This window comes from Pristiophorus japonicus, chromosome 4 (assembly GCF_044704955.1).
Source record: "Pristiophorus japonicus isolate sPriJap1 chromosome 4, sPriJap1.hap1, whole genome shotgun sequence".
Lineage (NCBI taxonomy): Eukaryota > Metazoa > Chordata > Chondrichthyes > Pristiophoridae > Pristiophorus > Pristiophorus japonicus.
Window position 1 is genome coordinate 242,015,260 of NC_091980.1, and position 27,230 is coordinate 242,042,489.

The 27,230-nt window shown below is 44.8% G+C and overlaps 1 protein-coding gene across 3 annotated transcripts in view; it reads right to left on the reverse strand.

The window, feature by feature from the left end:
* The window catches only part of frmd6 (FERM domain containing 6), a 141,578-nt gene extending 139,252 nt beyond the window's left edge, over window positions 1–2,326 (reverse strand). For all 3 annotated transcript variants that reach the window (XM_070879221.1, XM_070879222.1, XM_070879220.1), the window contains exon 1: window positions 1,520–2,326. The gene's annotated coding sequence lies outside the window, so the exon portion shown is untranslated. The remainder of the gene's footprint in view (window positions 1–1,519) is intronic.
* Window positions 2,327–27,230: the final 24,904 nt, after the last annotated feature.

Consider the following 27,230-nt stretch of genomic DNA (forward strand, 5'->3'; position numbering starts at 1 on the left):
ATCCTTTCTTCACAAATGCGTCACACATGATCAAAATAAACTTTCTGTCAAGCAGCCAAGGCATCTCAATAGAACAACACATACTTTTTTTAAAGAACCAACTTAACCTTCCTTTTTCCTTTTTTTTCTGTGTTGGACTAACGCACATTGTTTTCTAATAGCAGCAGTACCTCCCTAGAGCATTACTGGGTGGAATTAAAGTCAGCCTTAATTGACTGCTACAATGCAGCAGATACAGCAAAAAGAGAGATTTCCTGTGCCCTTCTGTATACATCCATGAAGAGAGAAAAATGTTTGGTTTCCTGTAGTCACTAAATGGGCAAATCAAAGGAACCCCAGCAAGCAATCAAAGGCCTCTCAGCTTCTTGTTGCAAGAATCAAGCAAAAGTCATTAAATTAACTAGAGTGACTACACCATACCTGCACACACACTGCCCTTATCAAAATAGTCAGTGGAACAGTCTATTCAAAACTGTAGTATAATTCTATTGGATACCTGAAGATTTCCCAACAAATCTTATAGGATTTTGCTTTTTACAGGGTCCAATAGGATCATACATGGCAATTTAAATATTGTATTGAAATTCAGTTAAAGGTAGACTGGATGCCTATTGTAATCTTTGACTCACGTTCAATGCAGCCTCTCCCCTCCCCAAACCCAAGAAAATTGGTTTCTCTTTTTAATAATTGACTGAAAGCACAAGGGGATATTGCAAATATCCGTTAAGCTCTGGAATTAATACATAATGTTTTGAATAAAAAGGTTTACTGAGGGCTTGCAGCTTAGAAAATGTTCCAAGCAGCAATTACTGTTTAGATCTGAAAAATCAACTCCCAGAAATCTCAGAAAGGAAATGACTAGCATTCTTTAAAATTTAAGCCACATGCAGTCCCTTCGTAGAAGTGACTAATCGCATAAATTGTACCCTGCGGCTTTGAAGGGAAACCAACGTAATAGACTCTAACATCTTAAATGTAATTTTATAGAACACAAATATTACAGATCAACAGCGACCAAATACATTTAACAAAAATCCTGGAGGACGATACAACTGTGCCCTATAGGATCTTGTTGGAACTGACGAGGTTCAATAAAACCCACAGGAATGACAGTTTTTCCTACAAGAAGCTACAGGGAGATTTGTTCCAAAGATCCTTTAAGATTGTACGATTTGTGAATAATGTACAGAATACCTCAAAATAATAACATTTATTCAATATTGTGAAAGTAAATAGCTTGCCAAAAAAAGATAAAAGTTTCACAAGGAATAGAAATGTTTTTTTTAAATACAGCATCTCCAGTAACTTTTTCTCCCCAAAATGATTTATTATTGCAACTGTACAGATCTCGGAAGCAACTCCCCAAAGGCTACTTTACCCCATTGAACAACAAAACTAGCTCCACGAAGCCCACAGCAAAGGAAAAAAATAAAAAGAGTCTAAAGCAAAACCAGCACTCTCTCCCTCTCAAACACTACAAGTATTCCACTGGTTGCCACGAAAGAAGTTGTTACTGTACCTCACATTCAGCCACAAATCCCGAGCAGCCGAGGTATGATGTCCGAGGAAGATTCACTGAAGTGAGGAACTGTTACTGGAGCTGAGGCAAACTTCACTGCCACATCTCTGATAGTCCAGCAGGAACAGAACACATGTGGTGTGCGGGTGAGTTTACACATATGCTGGAAAGAATGAGGGGGAGCAACTGCTCGGGTGTATTTTTAAATAGTTTTGGGGCTTTTGGCATAAGGTGCCGAGGCTAGTTTTATCGCGTCGCTTCTCCTCCTTTGCCCTCGTCGGAGTCCCACATTGGGGTGTGCAGGTTGGACTGACTGGTGCGTTTTGGGAGCTGCCTGTGATGTGTTCCCCTCTTGTGGTTGTCCAGATGGTATGTTCCACTCCCTAACATGCCATCGCCTGTCTGGCTTCGCGTGCCACAGCTTTTATGTATACATGAGAAAGCATTTCATTGCAGCCCGGCCATCACTGCACCCTTTCTGTCAGCCTTTCCTCACACAACAAATCACTGCGTGCGTGCTCTTACACAACAGCCTCCCACCTATCCGACAACCAGCTCCGGGTATTCCGGCTTTCTCTTTTGTTATTGCTTATGGGCAGCAGGGGATAGAAACGCTCCTCCTTTTAAACTTGTTTTAAATAAGAGGTTCTTTTGTCCTGGCTTTCGAAATCAGCTGAAGGCAATAATACATCTTCCAATGTTCCGCCGCAGATCACCATATTGAAGCTTAATGGCTCCATCTGCTAACATGTTACATACAGACAGACGTGTATATGTTACACCCTGAGGCTGAAATGTGAACACTCCTCAAAGGGATGATCACACGATCTGAAAGGCGTGCTGGTGTTTCTACTACATGCAGCTTGAGCACAATTTATATAGATGGGGAAGGGGGGAGAGAAGGGAAGCAACTAACTTGTTTTTGTAGCGAATGCCAAGGTTAGATTTTGGCAACAAAACTGGGAAAATGTACTTTTCTACTTTTCCAAAGTGGCAATAAATTGAGAACAGATCTCCCCCGCCCAATTTCCATGTGTATTTACAAACTTTCACATTTTGCTTTTAGCTTTCCTCTTGATTTTGCTGCATAGAATCTCTACGATCAGCATAAGCAACTTCTGTGGTCACAACACTCAAACCTTGAATCAGCTTCACTTTCCAGTGAAATAAACGAAGAGCTGTTGCAACAATTTATCTGTAGCTTGGATTTTTGTTCCCACTGTATTTATCCCCATATTCCCATCTTTGCATTCTGCCTGCAATCCTCATTTTTGGATGAGAAAATGGTCCACTGCAGATATCTCAATAGTCTCCATCAATGTCTTCTATGGCCAATCAGTAAAGGTTGTTGATGTGCAGATTGAGATAAAAGCACCAATAACTTTTCCTTCCTTGAATCAACTAAGCACTTCGGGTAAATTTTCAACTATCAGTTCGAAAGCAATAAGCCCACCAAGCCCCAAACTTTGCACTCACTGATATTGCCTGGTGGGACCCAAGAGCATCATTTAAAGGTTGAAGCTCCAATTTAAAGGGGCTACTTCATTGTTGCCATGCAGAAAAGGAATCGTGGCTGGATGAAGGAGAGCACTTCAGTTTTCAGATGGAGCCTTGGAGATGCTGATGACAGAAAAACAACAAAAGGAGGGTGGCGATCCTCTGGGAACAGTGATCATGATATAACATTTCACATTGAGTTTGAGAATGAAATACTTCAGTTGGAAACAAGAGTCTTAAACTTAAATAATGCCAATTACATGGTCAGAAACAAGAGTCTACGGGCTAGACTTTCTATTTACATCGATATCGCCCAAAAATGGTGATTATTTTTTGGGATCGGCAGAATATCACCCATTTTAACAATCGCTAGTTTCGCCGTTTTAATTTGGGTGATAGCCGTAGCGATGTGAAATGGGCGATAGCGATTTATTCCGTCGTGCAAGGCAATGGCCATTCTGCGCATGCATTTTTTTTTAGCTGTTTAACTTTTCCCGCGATTCATGAGGTCAGGGGTCATCTGTGCATGCTCAGAAGACTTGAAAGAGAGAGAGAGAGAGAGAGTAGAGAGAGCAGAGAAAGTCATTGATTGAAAAAGCAGATTATAAAAATTATAACATTCAGATGGATTACGTGGAGTCAGGAGTGAGTGATGTTGGTGAGGTGGCGGAGGTGGGTGAGGGGAGTGGGATGGCAGAGATGGGTGGGAGAAGGAGAGCAAAGAGGTTTTCTCAGGCAGCGAATGCTGCCCTGGTCCACGAGATGGAAACTCGTTGGGCCAAATTAAACCGGGATGGTCGTGGGAACCCTCCCCCCCCCCCAACCTCCCCCCGTGTATACCAGATGATATGGGCGGAGATCGCCAAGGTAGTTTCATCGGCGGCCCACAATGTGCATGAACCAAACCAGTGCCACAAGCACTGGATGACCTGGTTGGTTCTGGAAGAGTAAGTATTAAATTATTAAATTTATAATTGTAATGTTGCAATGACTCATTAATTAAAATGTAGATCTGCCGGATGGTAATTAAGCTGGTAATCTTGATGTCATGCGTTAGTTCCTAACCACGATCTTATTAAATTTATTCTCCGACTATAGATATAACCATGCATTCAATTGCATACAAAGCATATTAGCATATAACGTTAATGATGAATAGCATGGGCAATGACTAATTGTGGATTATCTGTAAGTTCTGTGTGTTGTGTAGTAGTAATAGTATCTAGTAATATCTGTAGTAGTACCAAGGCAATTAGCTTATGCCATGCTCTTGTTATCTTTGTAGATGAAGATTTCAAAAATTAGAGCCGAGCAGAGGCGGACCAGAGGAGGACCTGCAGAACTTTGCCAGCTGACAGACTTGGAGGAGCGGGCCTTGGCACTAGTGGGTATGCATAATCGTTCGGCCACCTGTGGTGGTGCTGAACCTGTTGTTGCACCACGTGAGTAATGCATAAACCATTGGTGATTTAAAGTAATTTAATGCCATTTCAGTATAATATATGATTGATATAATGTTATATAATTAATGATAGGATCATGAAATATCATTGTAATGCCATGCAGACTCTGTACTATCATGATGTTAATTATATATGATGTCTGTCAGTGATATTTATAGCAGTAGTTTTGCTCCTTCTGGATTTACCTGCATAGCGTAAGTATTCTCATGTCACCCTGGCCTCCCCTTCTCTTCTACTAACCTCATTTATGTTTTCTAGGTCCCCAGGTTCCCCAGGAGCAATCAGGAAGTGTTGAAGCCCCAAGAGCTTCACGACTCCTTGTCCAGATCTTGATCACGGAGGACACCAGCGAGGAGGTGGATGATGAGCCTCAAGCAGGCTGTTCCAATGTTCCTGCGGCCACGTCTTCTTCCACTGAGGAAGCAGAGGGGCCAAGCCCCTTGCAGCACGCCCGAGTGGTCCAATGCCTATGCTGACCCCGCGGAGGTTGGTTCGGCAAGGTAGGATTGCTCAACAACAGGCAGATGTCAACCTGAACATGATTACACTGTCAAGGACGAGCGTCGACATTGATCGAGTGCTCCTCCAGGCAATGGGTGGATTGACCGGTCACATTGCCGCACTGACTCCACATATCTCGGAGGACATGGTGCAGATGGTTGCAGCAATGTGGAGAATGGGCGATTCCATCGATGCCATGCAGCAGGCGGTGGTCTCAGGATACGACACTGCACCCCAAGGTGCTGTACCACTATGTCGACAGACGCGAGACGGGAGGAAGCAGTTGCTTCTGACTCAGAAGACATTTCTTTGGATCCGTCTTCTCCAACTTCCAATGTGACTCTGCCACCATCAGCCCCCACGCAGCAGCAACACTCGAGGTGCCCTGTTGCAAGGCGGCTTGGTGTGAGTGCGGGTAGAAGGGGGGGTGTAAGTGGGAAAGCGGGGAGGGGGTTCAGACCAAGTGGGGTAGAGGCAAAGGGAAGCATGGCTGTAGGTAGGGGAGGGGGTAATTATTCTTGTTTTTGTATTGTTCGCTGTTGGGGTTGTTATTGTTCTTATTATTGTTATTGTTATTTTAAACTTGTTGACTGTTGGGGGAGTGGTTGCGTGTTTGTGTCATGTTATATTATAATTATTGTTGAAAAATTGTTGTTGTTAAAAAAAAATCACTGTTGGGGTGGAGGTAGGGAGGAGATGGGTGTTTATATTCATGTATATGTTTCTTTTTTTCACTTTAGTTTGTTTAAAAACATTTTTTAAATGTTGTAATTATTAAATATTTTTATTTGATGTGCAGTATCTTCCAATAACAGAAAGGTTAAACATCAATACAAGGGTTGCAAACAATGATGAGGCCAGGCCAGGCAAGGATGAAACGTAATGTAATGCAACTATAACTGTCACCAACATAACTTCACGCAAAGCGTTCATTTAGGAGCTGCTGACGCAACAGTCTTGCAGCTGCGTATCTGGACACGGGCTTTTCCTGCAGTCTAGGGTGGGGTGGGGGCATGGCTTCAATGCCAGCCTGATTGTCCTCCCTGAGGTCCTCGTTGTTATATATGTAAACCTGTAAAAACCTTGTTTAACCACCAGATGGCTCATCCCCTGGAAGTCCCAAGGGATCCCACAATCCCTTGGGAGCACCTATACATAAGGAGGCCTAACAGGCTGGAGAGGTACTTTAGAGACCTGTAATAAAGAACTACGGTCACACATTACTTTGAGCTTACAGTATCGCGTCAGACTCTTTATTCAATACATAACAACTGGCAATGAGGTACAGATGTCGAACCCCAATGCAGAGAACCGTGGGCATCCTGGAGAAATTTTCGGAGGGAGATGATTGGGAAACCTTCATGGAACCACTCGACCAATACTTCGTGGCCAATGAGCTGGAAGGAGAAGCGAACGCTGCCAAACGAAGGGCGATTCTCCTCACCATTTGCGGGGCAACAACGTATGGCCTCATGAAAAACCTGCTTGCTCCAGCGAAACCCACAGAGAAGTCGTACGATGATTTGTGTACACTGGTCCGGGAGCACCGAAACCCGAAGGAAAGTGTTCTGATGGTGAGGTACCAGTTCTACACGTACAAGAGGTCTGAAGGCCAGGAAGTGGCGAGCTACGTCGCCGAGCTAAGGCGCCTTGTAGGACATTGCAAATTTGAAGGACACTTGGAGCATATGCTCAGGGACTTCTTTGTACTTTGCATTGGCCATGAAGTAATACTTTGCAAACTTTTGACTGTAGAGACACCGACCTTGAGTAAAGCTATAGAGATAGCCCAGGCGTTCATCACCACCAGTGACAATACCAAACAAATCTCTCAGCACACAAGTGCTATTGCAAGTACTGTGAACAAAGTAATGTTGTTTTCGAATTGTAATGTACAGGGCAGGACTCACATGCCTGCAGCTGCACGTCCGCAGATGTCTCAGAGTCCACCATCAAGGGTGGTGAATGCAAGGCCATTAACACCGTGTTGGCGCTGCGGAGGTGATCATCGCTTCCATTCATGCCGCTTCAAAAGATACATTTGCAAGGTCTGTGGAACAATGGGACACCTCCAATGTATGTGTAGGCGAGTTGCAAACCCTGCTAATCCTGCAAACCACCATGTTGCAGAGGAGGACAGATCCACGGCGGATCAAAACGAACCAGAGCCTCAGGCTAAGGTATATGGGGTGCACACATTTACCACAAAGTGTCCCCCGATAATGCTGAAAGTTGAATTAAATGGACTCCCGGTGTCACTGGAACTGGACACGGGCACGAGCCAGTCCATGATGAGCAAAAAGACTTTCGATAAACTGATGCAGCAAGGCCTCAAGGCCTGTCCTGACTCCAATTCACACTAAACTGAGAACGTATACAAAGGAACTGATTCCCATAATTGGCAGTGCTACTGTAAAGGTCTCCTATGATGGAGCGGTGCACAAATTACCACTCCGGGTGGTACCGGGCGATGGCCCCACGCTGTTCGGCAGGAGCTGGCTGGGAAAGATACGTTGGAACTGGGACGACGTCCAAGCGTTCTCATCCGTCGACGACACTTCACATGCCCAGGTCTTAAACAAGTTCCCTTCACTGTTTGAACCGGGTATTGGGAAGTTCCAAGGAGCAAAAATGTAGATCCATTTGATTCCGGGGGCGCGTCCCATCCATCACAAGGCGAGAGCGGTACCGTACATGATGAGAGAGAGGGTGGAGATCGAGCTGGGCCGGCTGCAACGAGAGGGCATCATTTCGCCGATCGAATTCAACAAGTGGGCCAGTCCAATTGTTCCAGTCCTCAAGGAAGATGGCACCGTAATAATCTGTGGCAATTACAAAGTAACTATCAATCATTTCTCCCTGCAGGATCAATAACCGTTACCAAAGGCAGATGATGCTGGCAGGAGGAAAAACGTTCACAAAGCTGGACTTGACCTCGGCCTACATGACGCAGGGGAGCTGGAGGAATCATTGAAGGGCCTCACCTGCATCAACACACACAAAGGTCTTTTCATTTACAACAGATGCCTGTTTGGGATTCGATCGGCCGCGGCGATATTCCAGAGGAACATGGAAAGCTTGCTGAAGTCGGTGCCATGCACCGTGGTCTTCCAGGACGACATCTTGGTTACAGGTCGGGACATTGTTTAGCATCTGCAGAACCTGGAGGAGGTTCTTAGTCCCCTTAATCGTGTGGGGCTCAGGTTAAAACGCTCAAAGTGCATTTTCCTGGCACCTGAAGTGGAGTTCCTGGGGAGAAGAATCGCAGCGGACGGCATCAGGCCCACCGATTCGAAGACGGAGGCAATCAAGAACGCACCGAGACCACAGAACATGACGGAGCTGAGGTCATTTCTTGGATTCCTGAACTATTTTGCTAACTTTGTACCGGGTCTTAGTACACTGTTAGAACCACTGCACTCTTTACTGCGTAAAGGAAATGAATGGGTATGGGGTAAAAGCCAAGAAAATGTCTTTGAGAAAGCTAGAAAACTGTTATGCTCAAACAAATTGCTTGTGTTGTATGATCCATGTAAGCGTTTGGTACTAGCATGTGATGCGTCATCATACGGTGTCGGCTGTGTATTGCAACAAGCTAATGAAATTGCAACTGGTTGCTTATGTATCCAGAAGTCTGTCTAAGGCTGAGGGGGCCTACAGCATGATCGAAAAAGCATTAGCATGTGTTTATGGGGTAAAGAAAATGCATCAATATCTGTTTGGGCTAAAATTTGAATTGGAAATCGACCATAAGCCACTTATATCCCTCTTTTCTGAAAGTAAGGGAATAAACACGAATGCATCGGCCCACATCCAGAGATGGGTGCTCACATTTTTTTTTTTTTTTGGTGCTCACATTGTCCATATACAACTACGCCATCCGCCACAGGCCAGGCACAGAAAAATGTGCCGAAGCTCTAAGTAGGCTGCCATTGCCCGCCACAAGGGTGGAGATGGCACAGCCCACAGATTTAGTTATGGTAATGGAGGCATTTGAGAGTGAGCAATCACCTGTTACTGCCCGACAGATTAGAACTTGGACGAGCCAGGACCCCTTACTGTCCTCAGTAAAAAACTGTGTGCTCCACGGGAGTTGGTCTAGTGTCGCGTTAGAGATGCAGGAAGAAATAAAGCCGTACCAGTGGCACAGAGATGAAACGTCTATACAGGCAGACTGCTTCCTATGGGTAATGATGCCAAAAAAGGGCAGAGACACTTTCATTAGTGACCTCCACAGCATTGTGACCACCCAGGCATTGTAATGATGAAAGCGATAGCCAGATTCCACGTGTGGTGGCCTGGTATCGATGCAGACTTACAGTCCTGCTTGCACAAATGTAACACATGTTCACAGTTAAACAATGCACCCAGGGAGGTGCCACTAAGTTTATGGTCCTGGCCTTCCAAACCGTGGTCCAGGGTCCAGGTCGACTATGCAGGCCCATTCTTGGAAAAATGTTCCTTGTGGTTGTAGATGCGTACTCCAAATGGATTGAATGTGAGATATTGTCGGCAAGCATGTCTGCAGCCACCATTGAAAGCCTGCGGGCCATGTTTGCCACGCACGGCCTACCTGATGTCCTTGTGAGTGACAATGGGCCGTGCTTCACCAGTGCCGAGTTCAAAGAGTTCATGACCCGCAATGGGATCAAACATGTCACAACTGCCCCATTTTAAACAAGCGTCAAATGGTCAGGCAGAGTGAGCAGTGCAAACAATCAAGCAGAGCTTGAAGAGGGTAACTGAAGGCTCACTGCAGACTCGCCTATCCCGAGTCCTGCTTAATTACCGCACAAGACCCCACTCACTCACTGGGGTTCCCCCCGCTGAACTGCTCATGAAAAGGGCACTTAAGACAAGGGTCTCGTTAATCCACCCTGATCGACACGAACAGGTAGAGAGCAGGCGGCTTCAACAGAATACATATTATAATCACGCAAATGTGTCACGCGAAATCGAGATTAATGATCCTGTATTTGTGTTGACCTATGGCACTGTTGTGGCCAAAGAGGGGAGTAGGGTGTTTCTGGTCAAACTTTCAAATGGACTCACCTGCAGAAAACATTTGGACCAAACCAAACTCACATTCATGGACAATCCAGAACAACCCACAATAGACTCTACCTTTTTCGATCCCCAACACACACACAAGTGGCAACCGACCCTGCGGTTGACCACAAAGCAGAACCCATCACCTGCAGCAGCCCAGCAGGACTCACCATACCCAGCAGCACTGCAAGGCCAGCTGCGCAGCAGCCCAGCGAGAGCCCAACAAACGACTCACCAAAACCAGCATTTGCACCGAGACAATCAAACAGAAAAAGGAAGAATACCCCAGATCGACTCACATTGTAAATAGTTACACTATTGGCTTGGGGCGGGGGGGGGGGGGGGGGGGGACTGTTGTTATATATGTAAACCTGTAAATACCTTGTTTAACCACCAGATGGCTCATCCCCTGGAGTCCCAAGGGATCCCATAATTCTTTGGGAGCACCTGTACATAAGGAGGCCTCACAGGCTGGAGAGACACTCTGGAGATCTGTAATAAAGGACTACGGTCACACATTACTTTGAGCTTACAGTATCTGGTCAGACTCTTTATTCAATACATAACACTTGTCCTCCTCATCCTCCTGTTCCTCCTCTTCCACCTCCCCTCCTGAGGTGGACCGGCAGTCCCATCTGGCAATTCTTGTCCCCTACTGATAGCTAAGTTATGCAACATGCAGCACACCTCAATGAACTCAGTGACCTGCTCAGGGTGGTATTGTAAGTTGCCTCCTGAGTGGTCCAGGCATCTGAAGCACAGCTTAAGAACTCCAATTGTCTTTTTGATGATATTGCGTGTGGATATATGGCTTTCATTGTAGTACTTCTCGGCTTCTGTCTGGGGCTTACGCAGCAGGGTCAAGAGCCAGCTGGCAAGGCCATATCCTTTATCCCCCAGCATCCAACCGTGACCTTGTGGCTGACTCTTAAACAGGTCAGAGACAGTGCTCTCACGCAAGATGTGCGCATCATGGATGCTCCCTGGAAAATTTGCATTTACTGCCATTATTATTTGCTTGTGGTCGACAACGAGTTACACATTCAGGGAGTGGAATCCCTTTTGGTTCCGAAACACCTCTGCATCCTGAAAATGTGCTCGCATGGTGATGTGCGTACAGTCTATTGCTCCCTGCACCTTGGGGAAGTTTGCTATTCTCGAGAAACCCAAAGCCCTCTCACTCTCTGCCTCCCTGGTCATAGGGAAGTTTATAAAGTCCGTCCTGTGAGCGTAAAGGGCTTCAGTCATCTGTTGAATGCAGCAATGTGTGGCGTGCTGAGAGATATCGCAAATGTCACCAGCTGAGGCCTGAAAGGAGCCCGATGCATAGAAGAAAAGTGCCGCAGTAACCTTAACCTCAACGGGCAGTACGGTCCTGATGGTACTGGTAGGCTGGCATGTCTCAGTGATGACCTCCTTTTGGAAGCACAGCCTCCTAAGGCACGTGTTATCGGACAAGTCCAGTTATGATCGCTTATCCCTGTAAATGCGTTGGATGTAAAGTCTCCTCCTCCTCAGCAGTCTCCCACCTCTTTGATTGGGCGCATAATGCTCTTCAATAAGCCTTCTCCCATCTCTATTCTGCATCATATGAGTAATCATCAATACTGGCTGAGAAATTATAGACCCTATTACTATAAATGCCTTATTATGTCTTCAAAATTATTAAATTGTCCTCTACAAATGCAATAGAAACTCAAAATTCACCACAATGTGATTAGGTGGTTATCAAGATTTTAAAACGACTCTAAAATCACTCACGAATTACTTCAATGCTCCCATCAACTTAAAGCAGCCTTTTATTAAAAGTCCTCCAAATTACAAAATGGTGGCCATACCACTGGATTAAGGTCAGGTGAGTGCAGCTTTTCTTGAGCGTCTTTTTGGGCGAGCGATCAGTTGGACGGTATATGGGCGAGATGCTGAAAGTAGCGCTCGGCGATAATCTGGGTGGTATTTGGGCGTTAGTTTCCATTATAAACAGTCTTCTGGGTGGTGCACAAGTGATGACGTCAGATTTTATTTTTAAAAATGGGTGGGCGGTTCAGCTAATTCCCAGCGATAATTGAATGCTGAAAGTTACGCCGGCGATAAATGGGTGCTAATTGGGCGATAGTTTCCATTTATAATCAAATATGGGTGTTAAACTCTCAGCGGTTAAATGGGCAGATATATGCCGAAAGTCTAGCCCTTAAACTTAAATAAAGCCAATTACATAGGTATGCGGGGCGAGTTAGCTAAGGTAGATTGGGAAATAAGATTAAAATATATGATGGTAAATAAGCAGTGGCAAACATTTAAAGAAATATTCCAAAATTCTCAACAAGTATACATTCCATTGAGAAATAAAAACTCTATGGGAAAAGTGATCCACCCATGGCTAACTAAAGAAGTTAAGGACAGTATTAGATTAAAAGAAGAGGCTTGTAATGTTGCAAAGAATAGTAGTAAGCCTGAGGATTGGGAATGCTTTAGAAACCAGCAAAGGATGACCAAAGAGGTGATAAAAAGGGAAAAGTTCGAATATGAGGGCAAACTAACAAGAAATATAAAACAGATTGTAAAAGCTTCCGCAAGTATGTAAAACGGAAGAGAGTAGCAAAAGTAAGCATTGGTCTCTTAGAGGCTGAGACAGGTAAAATTATAATGGGGAATAAGGAAATGGCAGAGATGTTAAACAAACATTTTATATCTGTCTTCACAGTAGAAGACACAAAAAGCATACTGAAAATAATGGGGAACAAAGGAGCTAATAAGAGTGAGGAACTTGAAGTAATTAATATAAGTAGAGAAAAAGTACTTGAGAGACTAATGGGACTAAAAGCCAACAAATCCCCTGGACCTGATGGACTACATCCTCGGGTTCTAAAAGAGGTAGCTGCAGAGATAGTGAATGCATTGGTTGTGATCTTCCAAAATTCCCTGGATTCAAAAATGGTCCCAGTGGATTGGAAGTAGAAAATGTAACCCCACCATCCAAGAAGGGAGGGAGAGAGAAAACAGGGAACTATAAGCCAGTTAGCTTGACATCAGTTGTTGGGAAAATGCTGGAATCCATTATTAAGGAAGTGGTGACAGGGCACTTAGAAAATCATAACATGATTAGGCAGAGTCAACATGGTTTTACAAAAGGGAAATCGTGTTTAACAAATTTATTAGAGTTTTTTGAGGATGTAACTAGCAGGGTAGATAAAGGGGAACCAGTGGATGTAGTATACTTGGATTTCCAAAAGACATTCGATAAGGTGCCACATAAAAGGTTGCCATGCAAGATAAGGACTCATGGGGTTGAGGGTAATATATTAGCATGGATAGAGGATTGGTTAACGGACAAAAAACTGAGAGTCGGGATAAACGGGTCATTTTCTGGTTGGCAGGCTGTAACTAATGGGATGCCGCAAGGATTGGTGCTTGGGCCTCAGCTATTTCCAATCTATATTAATGACTTAGATGAAGGGACCAAGTGCAATGTATCCAACTTTGCTGATGATACAAAGCTAGATGAGAAAGTAAGCTGTGAGGAGGACACAAAGAGCTTGCAAAGGTTTATGGACAGGTTAAGTGAGTTGGCAATAAGGTGGCAAATGGACTATAATATGAGGAAATGTGAGGTTATTCACTTTGGTAGGAAGAATAGAAAAACAATATTTTTTAAATAGTGAGAAACTATTAAATGTTGGTGTTCAGAGAGATTTAGGTGTCTTCATACAGGAAATACAAAGTTATCATGCAGGTACAGCACGTAATTAGGCTTTTATTGCAAAGGGGGTTGGAGTACAAACGTAAGAAAGTCTTACTACAATTGTGCAGGGCTTTGGTAAGACCACACCTGGAGTACTGTGCACAGATTTGGTCACCTTATCTGAGAAAAGATATACAAGACATACATGCCTTAGAGGTGGTGCAACAAAGGTTCACTAGATTGGTCCCTGGGATGAGAGAGTTGTCCCATGAAGAGAGATGGAGTAGATTGGGTCCATACTCTCTGGCATTTATAATAATGAGAGGTGATCTCATTGAAACTTATAAGATTCTGAGGGGGATTAACAGGGTAAATACTGAAAGGTTGTTTCCTCAAGCTGAAGAGTCGAGAACTTGGGGGCACAGTCTCAGGATAAGGGGTCGGCCATTAAAAACTGAGTTGAGGAGGAATTTCTTCACAGGGTAGCGAATCTTTGAAATTCTCTACACGAAAGGGCTATGGATGCTGAGTCATTGAGTATATTCAAGGTTGAGATAGATAGAATTTTGGACTCTAGGGGAATCAAGGGATCTGGGGATCGGGCGGGAGAGTGGAGTTGAGGTCAAAGATCAGCCATGATCTTATGGAATGGTGGAGCAAGCTCGAAGGGCCATAGGGCTTACTCCTGCTCCTAATTCTTATGTTCTTATTAGTTCAGGCACAGGAAGTGGTTGCCAAAGTTAATGCCATAGCAAACATCCTGAGAATGTGAAGAAAGGTTAATGGCATGAGAAAATCTACCAACAACAACAACTTGTATTTATACAGCACCTTTAACGTAGTAAAATATCCCAAGGCGCTTCACAGGAGTTTTATGACAAAAAAATTAATTTGACACCGAGCCAGATAAGAAGAAATTATGGCAGATGAACAAAAGCATGGTCAAAGAGGTAGGTTTTAAGGAGCGTCTTGAAGGAGGAAAGAGAGGTAGAGAGGCGGAGAGGTTTAGGGAGGGAGTTTCAGAGTTTAGGGCATAGCAGCTGAAGGCATGGCCACCGATGGTTGAGCGATTATAATCAGGGATGCTCAAGAGGGCAGAATTTGAGGAGTGCAGATATCTTGGGCGGTTGTGAGGCTGAAGAAGATTACAGAGAAAGGGAGGGGTGAGGCCATGGAGGGATTTGTAAACAAGGATAAGAATTTTGAAATCGAGGCATTGCTTAACAGGGAGCCAATGTAGGGCAGCAAGCACAGGGTTTGTTATGTATGTTAACTGGGTTTTACCTGCCACCGGAGGGCACGACTGTCGGAGTCCTAATGGTCACAGGCAGACACGTGCAAGCCATGTATATAATGTTGGCAGCCATGTTGAATCCTCACTTTGAGAGTAAATAAACTTGAGTAAGGTCATGTCTGAACTAGCTCATCGTACTTAGCCTCGTGGAGTTATTCGATACTTAACAATTGGCGACGAGTTAAAAATACGAACTTTCACGCAACCATGTCTGTTGGAATTTTGGAGAGATTTGTGGAAGGGGAAAACTGGGAGGATTTCACTGATTGCCTCAACCAGTACTTCGTAGCCAATGGATTGGAAGGAACCGATAATGCAATTAAGCGCGGGGCGGTTCTCCTCACTGTTTGTGGGTCACAAAATTATGGCCTTATCAAGAATTTACCCTCACCGACTCGACCAATGGATAAGACTTACGATAAATTGTGTGCGCTGGTTCGGAACCACTTTAAACCAAAGGAAAGCATCATCATAGCGAGGTATCGTTTCTATACAAGGCCCAGGACGTGATGGAATTTGTCGCCGACCTGAGATGTCTCGCTGGGCCGGGCAACTTCGGAGCTGCGTTGGAGGAAATGCTGCGGGACTTTTTCGTGCTTGGCATTGGCCATGAGGTCATCCTTCAAAAACTGCTGGCTGCTGAATCTCTAGACATGAGCAGGGCCATCACGATTGCCCAGACTTGCATGTCTACGGTCGACAACTTGAAACAGATATCTTCCCAGCATCAAAACTCACCGGCAAGTACTGTGCATAAAATAATATCATCGGCAGGCAGAGCTGCACATGGCAGGGCCTACTCTTCCGTGTTCGTACAACCTATAACTGCTCAAAGTCCACCATCGGGGGTGAATCAAATCTCGCCTTGTTGGTGTTGCGGGGGCTATCATCGGGCCCATCAATGCCGATTCAAGCAATACGTGTGCAAAGGCTGTGCAACAATGGGGCATCTTCAGCAAATGTGTCTGCAACTGAGCAGGCTCCACGTGGCTGAGGATGATCGATCCAGCGTGGGTCAAGCGGCACAGGCAACTCAACCCGAGGTACAGGATGAAGAAGTGTATGGGGTATATTCTTTTACCAAAGGTAACTTTCTACCTAGTTTGGGAACATTGCTAAAGCCCTTGCACATGTTGCTGAGAAAGGGTAACGAATGGGTTTGGGGCAAATCTCAAGACAGAGCCTTTGAGAAGGCCAGGAACCTGCTATGTTCCAATAAATCACTGGTACACTATGACCCATGTAAGCAGTTAGTGCTGGCCTGTGACGCCTCATCATATGGGGTCGGTTGTGTGCTCCAGCAAGCCAATGTATCAGGCAAACTCCAACCAGTTGCATAGGCATCCAGAAGTCTGTCTAAGGCTGAAAGAGCCTATAGTATGGTAGAGAAAGAGGCTTTAGCATGCATATATGGGGTTAGAAAATGCACCAATAACTGTTTGGGCTTCGGTTTGAGCTTGAAACAGACCACAAGCCGCTAATTTCATTGTTTTCTGAGAGCAAAGGTATAAACATCAATGCCTCGTCCCACATACAACGATGGGCACTGATATTATCCGCTTATGATTATGTCATCCGTCACAGACCAGGCACTGAAAACTGTGCTGATGCGCTTAGCCGGCTACCATTGCCCACAACCGGGGTGGAAATGCCGCAGCCCGCAGACTTGCTGCTGGTCATGGATGCCTTCGAGAGTGAGGGATCACCCGTCACGGCTCACCAAATTAGGACCTGGACCAGCCAGGATCCTGTACTGTCAAGCGTAAAAAGGTGTGTCCTAAATGGAAATTGGTCTGCCATTCCTAGGGAAAGGCACAATGAAATTAAGCCTTATAGCCACTGCAAAGGTGAATTGTCTATTCAGTCTGATTGTCTGTTATGGGGCAATCATGTTGTGATGCCAAAAAAAGGCAGCAAAACTTTTGTGCGAGACTTACATAGTACCCGCCCAGGCATTGTCATAATGAAGTACATTGCCATGTCTCACGTTTGGTGGCTGGGCATTGACTCGGACTTGGACTCATGCATACATCAGTGCAACACTTGCATGCAACTGAGTAACACACCTGTGGAGGCTCCGCTGAGTCTGTGGTCACGGCCTTCCAAACCGTGGTCAAGGATCCACATAGACTTTGCCGGCCCCTTTCTTGGCAAAATGTTTTTGTTATAGTGGACGCTTACTCCAAATGGATTGAATGCGTAATCATGTCATCCAGCACGTCCGCAGCCACTATTGAAAGCCTCCGGGCCATGTTCACCACCCATGGCCTGCCCGACGTCCTTGTCAGCGACAATGGACCGTGTTTCACCAGTTCGGAGTTCCACGAGTTTATGACCCGTAATGGCACCAAGCATGTCAGGTCTGCCCCTTTCAAACCCGCATCTAACGGTCAACCGGAGCGGCCTATCCAAACCATTAACCAGAGCCTAAAACACGTGACTCACGGCTCCCTACAGACCCGCTTGTCCCGCATTTTGCTCAGTTACCGGATGAGACCCTACTCGCTCACCGGGGTCCCTCCTGCCGAGCTGTTAATGAAAAGAGGCCTCAAAACCATGCTCTCCCTTGTACTCCTGGATCTCAATGATCATGTCGAAACCAGAAGGCAGTGGCAGCAATGGTACAACGATCGCGTGACATTGCTGTTCATGACCCTGTGTTTGTCCTGAATTATGGTCATGGTCCAAAGTGGGTTGCTGGCATGGTTTTGGCCAAGGAGGGGAACAGGGTGTTTGTAGTCAAACTGTTAAATGGCCAAACGTGCAAGAGGCACATCGACCAAACCAAACTGCGATTCACAGACCACCCACAACAAATTGAAGATGACATCATCATCGACCAACCAACACACATCCAACCGTCAGTTGACCCTTGTGTCATTCACGAAGACATATCTATCATTCCCGACAGTCCTGTCAGACCGACTGCTCCATAAAGCAGCAATGGTCCTATTAACTCACCCAAGCTTGGGTTCGAACTGAGAAGATCAACCAGGGAGCGGAAGGCCCCGGACTGTCTCAACTTGTAAATACAACCTGTACCAAGGACTTTGGGGGGAATTATGTTATGTATGTTAACTGGGTTTTACCTGCCACCAGACGGCGCGACTGTCGGCGTCCTAATGCAAGCCGTGTATATAATGTCGGCAGCCATGTTGAATCCGCACTTTGAGAGTAAATAAACTGAGTAAGGTCATGCTTGAACTAGCTCATCGTACATAGCCTCATGGAGTTATTCGATACTTAACAGGGGTGATGGGTGAGGGGGACTTGGTGCAAGCTCGAACACGGGCTGCTGAGGTTTGGATGATCTCAAGTTTACATAGGGTAAAATGTGGGAGGCCAGCCAGGAGTCCTTTGGAGTAGTCAAGTCTAGAGGTAACAAAGGCAATGTTGCAGAGGTGAAAATAGGCGGTTTTAGTTATGCCGTGGATATGTGGTCAGAAGCTCATTTCAGGGTTAAATATGACACCTAGGTTGTGAACAGTCTGGTTCAGCCTCAGACAGATGCTGGAGAGAGATGGAGTCGGTGGCTAGGGAACACAGTTTGTGGCAGGGACCAAAGACAATCGCTTCGGTCTTCCCAATATTTAATTGGAGAAAATTTCTGCTCATCCAGTACTGGATGTCGGACAAGCGGTCTGACAATTTAGAGACCGTGAAGGGGTCGAGAGAAGTGGTTCAGAGATGGAGCTGGCTGTCGTCAGCGTACATTTGGAAACTGACGCCTGTTTTCAGATGATGTCGCCAAGGGGAAGCATGTAGATGAGAAATAGGAGGGGGGGCATGGATAGATCCTTGGGGGGACACCAGAGGTAACGGTGCGGGAGAGGGAAGAGAAGCCATTGCAAGAGATTATCTTGCTATGATTAGATAGATAAGAATGGAACCAGGTGTGTGCAGTCCCACCAAAGGAAAAGATAACCAGCATTACCCTAAATCAAATAGGTAGGCAAAGTATGCAGACCATTAACTGCTTCCAAATACCATTCTACATCACCACACAGGTTTCTAGCCAAGTCCTCACAAAACACCCTTTCCAAGTTTCATGCGTGCTCATATTGCAGCACAGCATAATTTATTACTGCCATTTCAAATGAAAGTTGTTATCACATGCCCATTCGGAAAGGTGATTTCCCCCAAAGCAAGCTTACATAACTGTTAATATACTACCATCAAGCTGGGATGTGGGTGGTCACCTGGCTGTCACTCATCTATATCCTCTTCAAACTTCCAACATCTCAGCACTGTTTCACTGCTTGCAGGAGGACAAAACAGCAACAATCTGCATTTATATAACCATTTAGTGTAGAAAACATCCCAAGGCATTTCACAGAGGTGTAATCAGAAAAGAAACAGACAGCAACACAATGAAAGAGATATTAGGAGAGGTTACCAAAAAGGAGGTGGGTTTTAAGGAGGGTCTTAAAGGTGGAGAAGGAGCGAGAGTTAGAGAGGGAATTCTAAAGCATGGCACAGAGCAGAGTATCACAGGAGGGCACAAACCAGAACCTGAGGAGGTTTCCTTGCTTTAGATCCCTTAGTTACTATAGGTAGACCTGAGAACATAGATGGAGTGAGCCATAATGAAACTGGAGGCCTTCCTGGAGCTCAGGACTACTACCATCCTTGGTGTTATTCCCCCCTCCGCCCCCCCTCCTCTCCCCGCCCCCCCCCCCCCGCCCCCCGCTCCCCTTTGCTGACTCACTTACACATATACATTTCAGCAAGCTACCAGCACACACCATAACTATGTAAGTTCTGTTTCAGGGAATATATTTCAGCCACTATTCTAACATCACTTTCTTCTCTTGCATAAGATTACGTTATGAACTTGACACAAACTCCACTGGCTCCCATGATCCCGACATTTCATAACACTCAATTATTATTTGATCCATAGTAAGCACTGGGACAGATACGTCTGGCCCTACAGATTTAGGTAGTCGGGTTGAGGTTGGCACACCAGGTGAATCACACAGCATGAGTGAACAGGAGCAGGTAGTGGAGGAACGTGAGGAGCAGAAACCTGTTGGTGAAGGGCCAGCTCGTGTCATTTCTCAGCAGTAGACCACTGGGATCAGATCCTCGCAGGGGCTATATTTAAAAGCAGAATGTTCTCTTCATGCTTATGTTTTCTCCAGTTATTAAAGAGTGTGTCAAACATTGTACAAGATATGACGATGACTGCGGAGGAGTCCAATACCCACCCGCATCTCAGCAGTCATGCAAAAAGACTTGCATTTATATAGCGCCGTGTACAACCTCAGAACGTCCCAAAGTGTTTTGCAACCAATGAAGTACTTTTGAAGTGTAGTGAAAATTGTATTGTAGAAAATGCAGCAGCCAATTTGCACACAGCAAGCTCCCACAAACAACCATTAAATAAATGACCAGATCATCTTTTTTAGGTGTTTGTTGAGGGATAAATTATGGCCCTCAACAAACACCTAAAGAACTCTCCTGCTCTTCTTCACATAGGAGAGGCCATGAGGGGTCATACATGATCACTTAATTGGAAATGCAGCACATGGCAATTCCAGGGCTACCTACACCAGAGCTCAGTTGGCATATCTCACATGAATGATCAGACTGCTGCTATAGAGGCCCTCAGTTTCCATCTCCAGGAAACTGTCTTGACCAGTTTCAACATGGTGAAGGAACGGATGCAGAGAGACAATTATACAGGATTTCACTGTCCACATTGCTGCCTCGTGGGGTGGGAAGCAAGGGTTGCTCCCATGTAGATTACTGCACAAGTTGAGGCAGCGCCCAACAGCAGGGCATCACTTGTGTAGCTAGGGATAATGCTACTGCCTCTCAGGCCAGTGCCATATTCAGTAACCTCCCTCCCTTGAAAATGGCAGTTGATGTAGCAGAAAGTGCATGGGACATCCCATCATTGCACATAGCAGAAGCAGCTGCTCGGGCATCTCTTGACCCATGCTAAGGAGGCAGAGGACCACCTCAATCCTAGAGGCCTCCATGGACACCCAGCAGCCAGCCTGTTCCTGCTTATGATGATATTGGAAGGGCCTTAGGGTAGAAGACTGAATGTCACTCTCCAGAGAGACAATTATATTTGTGCCTATTCCTTGTAGCCCAAGGGTGGTGGGCACATGCTCAGAGATGCTACTGGCCAGTCTCATCACAGACCGAATAATTCCAATCAATTCTTGGAAGTCCTGTGAAAGTGTTCTGTGCAAAGCATTTATTGAAGCACTGTTAGCTGCCACTAAAAGCCACCAATGTCCTTCGACAGGAGGACTATTTTGCAATGTCCTTAGACGTTCTTCTTAGACATCCTTCTACGATATAGGTAAAAAACGGGATGAGGTCCTACAAGACGAATTTAGGGAGCTAGGAACTAAATTAAAAAGTAGGGCCTCAAAGGTAGTAATCTCAAGATTGCTACCAGTGCCACGTGCTAGTCAGAGTCGGAATCGCAGGATAGCTCAGATGAATGCGTGGCTTGAGGAGTGGTGCAGAAGGGAGGGATTCAAATTCCTGGGATATTGGAACCGGTTCTGGGGGAGGTGGGACCAGTACAAACCGGACAGTCTGCACCTGGGCAGGACTGGAACTAATGTCCTAGGAGGAGTGTTTGCTAGTGCTGTTGGGGAGGCGTTAAACTAATATAGCAGGGGGATGGGAACCAATGCAGGGAGACAGAGGAAAGTAGAATGGGGGCAGAAGCAAAAGATAGAAAGAAGAAAAATAAAAGTGGAGGGCAGAGAAACCCAAGGCAAAAAGCAAAAAGGGCCACATTGCAGCAAAATTCTAAAGGGGAAAAGGGTGTTAAAAAGACAAGTCTGAAGGCCCTATGCCTCAATGTGAGGAGTATTCGCAATAAAGTGGATGAATTAACTGCGCAGACCGCAGTTAATGGATATGATGTAATTGGCATCACGGAGACATGGCTCCAGGTGACCAAGGCTTGGAACTCAACATCCAGGGGTATTCAACATTTTGGAAGGATAGACAGAAAGGAAAAGGAGGTGGGGTGGCGTTGCTGGTTAAATAGGAAATTAATGCAATAGTAAGGAAGGACATTAGCTTGGATGATGTGGAATCGGTATGGGTGAAGCTACGGAATACCAAGGGGCAGAAAACACTAGTGGGAATTGTGTACAGACCACCAAACAGTAGTAGTGAGGTTGGGGACAGCATCAAACAAGAAATTAGGGATGTGTGCAATAAACGTACAGCAGTTATCATGGGCGATGTTAATCTACATATTGATTGGGCTAACCAAACTAGTAGCAATGCGGTGGAGGAGGATTTCCTGGGGTGTATTAGGGATAGTTTTCAAGACCAATATGTCGAGGAGCCAACTAGAGGGCTGGCCATCCTAGACTGGGTGATGTGTAATGAGAAAGGACTAATTAGCAAACTTATTGTGCGAGGCCCTTTGTGGAAGAGTGACCATAATATGGTAGAATTCTTTATTAAGATGGAGAGTGACATGGTTAATTCAGAGACGAGGGTCCTGAACTTAAGGAAAGGTAACTTTAATGGTATGAGATGTAAATTGGCTAGAACAGACTGGCAAGTGATACTTAAAGGGTTGATGGTGGATAGGCAATGGCAAACATTTAAAGATCACATGGATGAACTTCAACAATTGTACATCCCTGTCCGGAGTAAAAATAAAACGGGAAAGGTAGCTCAACCGTGGCTAACAAGGGAAATTAAGGATACTGTTAAATCTAAGGAAGAGGCATATAGATTGGCCAGAAAAAGCAGCAAACATGAGGACTGGGAGAATGTTATAATACAACAGAGGAAGACTGAGGGTTTAATTAGGAGGGGTAAAATAGAGTATGAGAGGAAGCTTGCTGGGAACAAAAATACTGACTGCAAAAGCTTCTATAGATATGTGAAGAGAAAAAGATGAGTAAAGACAAACGTAGGTCCCTTGCAATCAGATTCAGGTGAATTTATAATGGGGAACAAAGAAATGGCGGACCAGTTAAACAAATACTTTGGTTCTGTCTCCACGAAGGAAGACACAAATAACCTTCCGGAAATACTAAGGGACCGAAGGTCGGGTTAGAAGGAGGAACTGAAGGAAATCCCTATTAGGTGGGAAATTTTGTTAGGGAAATTGATGGGATTTAAGGCCGATAAATGCCAGGTCCTCATAGTCTGCATCCCAGAGTACTTAAGGATGTAGTCCTAGAAATAGTGGATGCATTGGTGATCATTTTCCAACAGTCTATTGACTCTGGATCGGTTTCTATGGACTGGAGGGTAGCTAATGTAACACCACTTTTTAAGAAGGGAGGGAGAGAGAAGGTGGGTAATTATAGACCAGTTAGCCTGACATCAGTAGTGGGGAAAATGTTGGAATCAATTATTAAAGATGAAATAGCAGCACATTTGGAAAGCAGTGACAGGATCGGTCCAAGTCAGCATGGATTTATGAAAGGGAAATCCTGCTTGACAAATCTTTTGGAATTTTTTGAGGATGTAACTAGTAGAGTGGACAAGGGAGAACCGGTAGATGTGGTGTATTTGGACTTTCAAAAGGCTTTTGACAAGGTCCCACACAAGAGATTGGTGTGCAAAATTAAAGCACATGGTATTGGGGGTAATGTACTGATGTGGATAGAGAACTGGTTGGCAGACAGGAAGCAGAGAGTCGGGATACATGGGTCCTTTTTAGAATGACAGGCAGTGACTAGTGGAGTGCCGCAGGGCTCAGTGCTGGGACCCCAGCTATTTACAATATCCATTAATGATTTGGATGACGGAATTGAATGTAATATCTCCAAGTTTGCAGATGATACTAAGTTGGGGGGCGGTATGAGCTGTAAGGAGGATGCTAAAAGGCTGCAGGGTGACTTGGACAGGTTAGGTGAGTGGGCAAACGAGTGACAGATGCAGTATAATGTGGATAAATGTGAGGATATCCATTTTGGTGGCAAAAATACGAGGGCAGAATATTATCTGAACGGCGGCAGATTAGGAAAAGGGGAGGTGCAGCGAGACCTGGGTGTCATGGTACATCAGTCATTGAAAGTTGGCATGCAGGTACAGCAGGCAGTGAAGAAGGCAAATGGTATGTTGGCCTTCATAGCTAGGTGATTTGAATATCAGAGCAGGGAGGTCTTACTGCAGTTGTACAGGCCTCACCTGGAATATTGTATTCAGTTTTGGTCTCCTAATCTGAGGAAGGACGTTCTTGCTATTGAGGGAGTGCAGTGAAGCTTCACCAGACTGATTCCCGGGATGGCAGGACTGACATATGAGGAGAAAATGGATCGACTGGGCCTGTATTCATTGGAGTTTAGAAGGATGAGAGGTGTTCTCATAGAAACATATAAAATTCTGACGGGACTGAACAGGTTAGATGCAGGAAGAATGTTCCCGATATTGGGGAAGTCCAGAACCAGGGGACATAGTCTAAGGATAAGGGATAAGCCATTTAGGACTGAGATGAGGAGAAACTTCTTCACTCAGAGAGTTGGTAATCTGTGGAATTCCCGACCGCAGAGCGTTGTTGATGCCAGTTCATTGGATATATTCAAGAGGGAGTTAGATATGGCCCTTACGGCTAAAGGGATCAAGGGGTATGGAGAGAAAGCAGGAAAGGGGTACTGAGGTGAATGATCAGCCATGATCTTATTGAATGGTGGTGCAGGCTCGAAGGGCTGAATGGCCTACTCCTGCACCTATTTTCTATGTTTTTATGTTTCTATGTCTTGATGCTGCAGAAATCTCTCAGGCTGTCCTAGTTTAAGAAAGCAAATGGCATGTTGGCCTTCATAGTGAGGGGATTTGAGTACAGGGGCAGGGAGGTGTTGCTACAGTTGTACAGGGCCTTGGTGAGGCCACACCTGGAGTATTGTGTACAGTTTTGGTCTCCTAACTTGAGGAAGGACATTCTTGCTATTGAGGGAGTGCAGCGAAGATTCACCAGACTGATTCCGGGGATGGTGGGACTGACCTATCAAGAAAGACTGGATCAACTGGGCTTGTATTCACTGGAATTCAGAAGAATGAGAGGGGATCTCATAGAAACATTTAAAATTCTGACGGGTTTCGACAGGTTAGATGCAGGAAGAACGTTCCCAATGTTGGGCAAGTCCAGAACCAGGGGACACAGTCTTTGGATAAGGGGTAAGCCATTTAGGACCGAGATGAGGAGAAACTTCTTCACCCAGAGAGTGGTGAACCTGTGGAATTCTCTACCACAGGAAGTTGTTGAGGCCAATTCACTAAATATATTCAAAAAGGAATTAGATGTAGTCCTTACTACTAGGGAGATTAAGTGGTATGGCGAGAAAGCAGGAATGGGGTACTGAAGTTGCATGTTCAGCCATGAACTCATTGAATGGCGGTGCAGGCTCGAAGGGCTGAATGGCCTACTCCTGCACCTATTTTCTATGTTTCTATGTTTCTATGACCTTGTGTTTGTCTTGAATTATGGTCATGGTCCAAAGTGGGTTGCTGGCACGGTTTTGGCCAAGGAGGGGAACAGGGTGTTTGTAGTCAAACTGTTAAATGGTCAAACGTGCAAGAGGCACATCGACCAAACCAAACTGCGATTCACAGACAACCCACAACAAATTGAAGATGACATCATCAACGATGAGCCAACACACGTCCAATCATCGGTTGACCCTTGTGTCATTCACGAAGACGAACCTACCATCCCCGACAGTCCTGTCCGACCGACTGCTCTGCAATGCAGCAATGGTCCTACTAACTCACCCAAGCTTGGGTTCGAACTGAGAAGATCAACCAGGGAGCGGAAGGCCCCGGACCGTCTCAACTTGTAAATGCAACCTGTACCAAGGTCTTTGGGGGGAATGATGTTATGTATGTTAACTGGGTTTTACCTGCCACCGGAGGGCGCGACTGTCGGCGTCCTAATGGTCACTGGCAGACACGTGCTCGCCGTGTATATAATGTTGGCAGCCATGTTGAATCTTCACATTGAGAATGAATAAACTGGAGTAAGGTCATGCCTGAACTAGCTCACCGTACTTAGCCTCGTGGAGTTATTTGATACTTAACAGTTTTCTTCCTCGGGGTATATCCCATGAGGCCTACAGTACTCCAGTCTGATCTTGTCCACAAAGATTAAAAAAGCAATCTGCTATATATTACTTATCCTCTTGTATTGGCTCTGATCTTTAAATCACAGCACATGGGCGTGATTGACAGTCTCAAGTGCCAGTAACACCGTGATAATAACAAATCACACATTTCAATTCAGCAAATCTCCATCGTTAATATTTGAAAAAATATGGATTCCAATTGTAATTTTATGTCAAAGCTATTTATTTTAAATCACAGATACTTCAATAAAAATACATTTCAGAGAATGTCAATTTATTAGGAACTTCCACGGCTGTAAAATCATGAACGTTGGGTGCTGCTGCAGCTACTGTTCTGTGCATGATGCCATTGAAGAGGAATTGTACACAAAATGGACGCCAAACGGCTTCTGACCAGGAGCATTCAAACATAAACACTGGAAAAAGTGAGGATATAAAAGCCCCAATGTGTGTAGATATTCTTCTTTATGAATAGCATTTGCTTTGAACATAATTGGACCCTTTCAAAAACTTTCAATTGAGCTCAGTCATTTTCCTTTCATTGAAAGATATTTTTAGCTTTAAAAATGCACTTGCAGTGTAACAACTGGAACAATGATTTTCTTTTTATAAATCTCTAATGATTTTTAAGCATACACAGCATTGTATTGCAGCTTCGTTCTCAGGATTCTTAGAATAAACTGAAACAAGGTTGCATCAATGAATGAAAGAGTTAAACAACTTCACTTGAGAAGGATTGAGAAAAAGGAAAGCTTATAAACATTTTTTAAACTGACTTAAGGCAAAGGCAAAAAGATGTTTATTGTGGAACAAATAAGTAACAGTTTAAAGAGTTCTGTTAGAATTTAGTGGAACAAGTGTCCTCCCATGTTAATTTATGTGCTCGAAAGCCATCAGAGGTTGGATTATTGCATAGAGGATGCAATATTTGCAGATTTTATTGCATAACGGAAGATGATCTTACTCGCCCCAAGCGACAAAGTCGCCTTCACTTCCAATGAAACATTTTTTTCCTCACAGAATTATGCAATTTAAAAAAAAAGTGGTTTTGTAAAACTTTCCTTGACAACACTTTAAAATTTTACAGACTATTATTTTTACCATATATTTTGGGGTGGTGCTTTTGCATCATTTTTTATGAAGGAGTAACTCACCG